Source organism: Camelus dromedarius, chromosome 29, assembly GCF_036321535.1.
Source record: "Camelus dromedarius isolate mCamDro1 chromosome 29, mCamDro1.pat, whole genome shotgun sequence".
Taxonomy (NCBI): domain Eukaryota; kingdom Metazoa; phylum Chordata; class Mammalia; order Artiodactyla; family Camelidae; genus Camelus; species Camelus dromedarius.
Genome location: NC_087464.1, coordinates 17,804,342 through 17,808,926, shown reverse-complemented (window position 1 = coordinate 17,808,926; position 4,585 = coordinate 17,804,342). Strand labels below are relative to the sequence as shown.

The following is a 4,585-nucleotide window of genomic DNA, read 5'->3' as shown; positions in this document are numbered from 1 at the left end:
GGGCCGGTGGCAGGTGGCAGTGGAAAGTGCGGTCAGCCCTCCTGGTGATTTGAGACCGGGCACTCCTGCCCTCTCCCCAGAGCGGGACAGCGGTAGCAGCTCCCTGCTGGCCAGGAGACCAGACAGCTGGGCTGGCCGCCAGTCGGCCCCACAGCCCAGCAGTCCCCCTGTCAGCAGACTGGGCGAGGCGCCGCCCGGGAGCAGTGGGTGCTGCAGTTCTGAAGCCTCAGCTTGGGTCCTTGGAGGCCCACCACCTTGTCTGTTAGGTGGCTTACTGATCCAGAAGGAACCGTCCTGACTGACTGGCGCCTGCTCAGGGGGCACATTCAGGGGAGGACAGACTTGTCAGAGCCACTTGCACGTTCCTTAGCAGAGACTGTAGAAAACGCTGGCGGCAGCAGGGCCGTTACCACGGTGGGCCGCGGTGTCCCTGTGCGGTCAGGACCCGTGACTCCCACCCACCGACCGGGCAAGAGCTTGGTGAGCCCTTGTAGATGATGGGTGAGGAGCTGAGATCCCCGCACTGCGCGGCCCAGCCAGCTCTAAGTCCTGCAGCCCAGGAGCTAAGAGCAGTGGGGATTCCTCTAAAGGGGGAGCTAAGTTGGGCTCAGCAGGGAAAGCACAACTTGACAAAAGCCTTTCAGTTCCTCCTGCTTTTTTCTCTAAAGAGCTTAATGTTTCTTCATTTACTTAAAAAGAAAAAACATGGCCCGGGACAACCTAGGCAGTCAGCGGAGAGACTGGCCCTGCCTGACAGCCCCTGGCGCTGTGCGGGGAGACCGGGTATAACAAGGGTGACCGCTGAGTTCGCCCCGTTTCCCTGGAGCCAGTTTACCCCGCCCTGGGTTGTTAGGACGTCCAGCTCCAGTCTCAGCACTGGTGCCCTTTGGTTGTCCTTATCTGACGTCTAGCGCCGGCAGAGTGTAAACCTTTCACTCACAAACATCCCGGCCACGTTGTGCTGCTGGAGGATTTAGAACCAGGACTGCATTTCCACTTCCAGGTGATGATTCCTTGTTTGACATCTCCAAGACTGGTTGCCTGGACCTTGATTAGCCTTTTTTTCCTCCTGTCTCTGTGAAACCTGAGGTCTAAAAGAAGCAAAATAAAATTTGGAATCCTTTACCTATAATGACACTTAAAGATAATTTTCATTCCAAGTAAAGACCCCCTGGATGCATTGCACAGTTGAAAGTGACCAGGGGAGATGAAGTCTTCCTGGTGCCCAGGGAAGAGAAAACCACCCGAGTGACAGGCAGGGATGGTGCGGTCAGGCCTTGAAAGAAAGCCAGCGTCCACACGGTGCTACGTCCGTTCCACACTGTCCTTCACGCTGCCACTTTAGACCTGGTTGAGGTGAGAGCACAGGGCAGAGATCACTCCCCATTTTGCAGAGGAAGCAGAGACGGAAGGGACACATCCAGGGTCACCCAGCTAAGGAGCAGCAGTGTGGCTGCATCCAGGTCTCCTGGACCCTGATCTAGCTCTGTGAGCCATGCGCTCTTCTCCCTTGGGTGACCTTTGGGTGCCAAGAAAAAAAGATTCTCTTGTATCTGATAAGAGCACCTTGCAGTTACACTATGTTAACATATATCCACAGCAAATGACAGCGTGTAAATGAGTGAATCAGAAGGGCATTTACATTCACTACAACAGTTGGTTCCACTTTTGAATGGTTCTGGTTTTGCAGGGATCCTTCCAAGAGACTGTTGGTTAAAGTAATGTCAGTGCTCTGAGAGGCCAGAGTGATGAAACGTGAACACTTTTGAGTTCTTTCTTTGATGGTTTTTGAGGAGACACAGCAGTTTCTTTAAAAGAAACAGGAGGCCCCGCGATGGCAGAGCAGTAAGCAGAGTTCTGGTGGGGGCATGGGGGTCGCCTATCCCGGCCCACCCTCCTCCCAGACCAGAGCCAGCCCTGGGGAGGGAGCAGGCCAGCCACTGGTCAGAGCAGATTAGTGGGACCTGACCGACCCCCGGGAGGACTGACTGTCCACAGTGGGCGGTTGGTCTCTGTCCTGCAGACTCCTCATGGACGTCTCTAGACTCGCGCAGCCCACGGCCACAGCCTGGGTGGTGGTTGGCCGACGCCTGGCTGGTATGTACTGCATTTGCCGTATAACATCGAATGAAGGGTGGAATATACTTAATGTGCTGCCTGGGGGCATCACGATCTGCCTGTTTTGAAAAGACTCCTTTTCTATAGAACAGACTGCTTTTTTATAGAAATCAGGGGCAACTTTGGATGACAGCCAACCCCAGGGCGTGCCAGGGACCTTATTGTGGGATGTGTCGTGTGGCCTGGTACACTTTTAGAAAGCAGGCGGCCGTGATGGGACTTAGCAGAGGCACTTGGCAGAGGCTGTCCTGTGAGAGAGCCAGCCATTGCCCTCTGCTCATTACTAAAAGTGGCGGTTTGTGCTGGTCGTCCTTCTAAAAGCTATGATTCTTTTTTCACTTGAAACACCACTGAATTTTGAAGCAGTGATTTAAACTAGAAGCTTGCAAATCAACATCCATATATATTTTTAGATGACATGCATGGTTTAAAAGGATCCTAATTTCTGAGTACCCGGTTCCCCCCCCGCCAAATATTGTATATTCTGGGGATGGTGGGGGGTGACGGCATGGAGAAGGAATCCTGTGTGGAAACGTGTGTCATTTTACATGTCTTTTCTGTACACCTATCTCAAGAATATGAGGTTTCCACTTCCTCTTTAAACACCAGCCAGGCAAGAAGGTGACTGGTAAGAATTTGGCAGCTGGATGGAATGGTCTAGTGAACTTTGGAGAGAGAGAGAGAGAGACAGAGTGTGTGTGTGTGTGTGTGTGTGTGTGTGTGTGTGTTGGGGGAGAAGCAGTGGGAGGCGGGAGAAACAACAAGGAAGAGTTTTCAGTAAAAAATATATGTAGCTAAGAGGAGTCTTGAATCACCCTGGTGGTGATGCTGTGTGTTCTGGAATCCGTTTCTGAGAAGAACGTGGGGGTCTTTTGTTCTGAGCAGAGTTGTACAGTGCCCTACTCTCTTTGACGAATGCAGAGCCTTGTGAAGAGTGGCCCCCCAGCCACAGACCCCCGGTGCACCTGGCAGGAGCGCAAAGAAACCACGGTGGAGTCCAGGCTGTTTGGACGTTTGGCAGATGATTGACAGGTCCGATGATATGCCGCTGTGGGGAACGTGTTACTGTTCTTCCCCTATTGTACTGCTTTTAATATGAAGTCCTGACTTCATTAAATCGTTGTAGCAGTGTCTTACAGTGTGACAGACAATTAGGCATTTCTTGCATCAAATGTAAGAATTTAATGATTAGTATGAGGTGGATAAGTGGCCTCTCCCAAGAATACTGGGTTTTTTTTCCTTTTTAAATGCCTTTTTCGCGCATAAGTAATATATACTTTTTAAAAAAAAAAAAGAAACTGCAGATGAGTGATAGGAAAAAAATCACCTGTTATTACTCCGTCTTATTATAACCACTGTTAACATTTTGGTATATATCTTTTCAGACTTTTTTCTATGCATCTCTATGTGTTTTATTACTTCTTTCAAGAGATATAATCATATGATACATAAATGTTTTATAACTTGCATTTTTGTCCTTAAACACTCTATTGTGAATATACTTCTATGATAGTAAATATGTAATTGCATCATTTTTAACATCTATGTTGGTTATTCCTTGGACACTTAAGTTGTTTACAGTTTTTTACTGTTGTGCTCAAGGATGTGATGAAATCCATTCGTCTAACATCTTTGTGAACTTTTCAGAATATTTACTTAGGATCATTTTCTAAAATTGGACTTGCTGTTTCAAAAGTGTGATGGGCGGTAACACATGCTGCTCTGTCCCCTCTCCCTCCTGAGTGCCCAGGAGACGCCACTTTCCAGGCCCTATAGTCATGCAGGTTCCTGTTACTAATTCTGGCCAATGAAGTGTGAGTTGACGTGACGTATGAAACGTCCAGGCTAAGACTGTGAGATGCCCCTGTGAAGGTCTCCAGTCTGTCGCCTGGCCCCAGAGATGGTGACATCCCAGGGGTGGAGCTTCTGTCAGCCTGGGTCCCTGAGTGACTGCATCTCCTGTCATGATATCCTGACCTACCCACCCACCTGCATGGACGTAGTGTGAGTAAAGGATAAACGTTCAGGATTACACCACTGGGATGTCAGGGTTAATTTGTTACTGCAGCATAACATATTTTTATTCTGACCAACAATAAAAAAGGAGTTTTAATATATATTTTGAGGACTTTTAATATATATTGACTCAAATTGCCTTCCAGGAAGATGATACCAAATTAAACTCCCACCAGCAATGTGTGAGAATGTCGGACTCCCTCTTTCACGCTGGTGTTACCATGGGAACTGGAGGGCTAGTTTTGATAGGCATCTTTTATTGGCATTTTTTTGATTAAAGTGCACTAGCAAAAATATTTATTAGACTTTATTCTTTTCTAGTTTACCTAGTTATCTGCTCTGGCCAGTTTTCTTACAAGGTGTTTAGCTGTCTCATTGATTTCTAAGAATTTTTTTTCCCATAAACATTATTTTCTTTTAAGTTGCATGTATGGCTTTTTAAAAAAATGTT

General features: G+C 48.1%; 1 protein-coding gene across 3 annotated transcripts in view; it reads left to right on the top strand.

The window, feature by feature from the left end:
* HOMER2 (homer scaffold protein 2) overlaps positions 1-3,503 on the top strand; it is a 112,956-nt gene extending 109,453 nt beyond the window's left edge. For 2 of the 3 annotated variants that reach the window (XM_064480636.1, XM_064480637.1), the window contains exon 10: positions 1-3,033. This exon is cut by the window's left edge and continues 1,795 nt beyond it. The gene's annotated coding sequence lies outside the window, so the exon portion shown is untranslated. The other variant, XM_031440653.2, reaches the window with a different exon arrangement.
* The last annotated feature ends 1,082 nt before the right edge of the window (positions 3,504-4,585 follow it).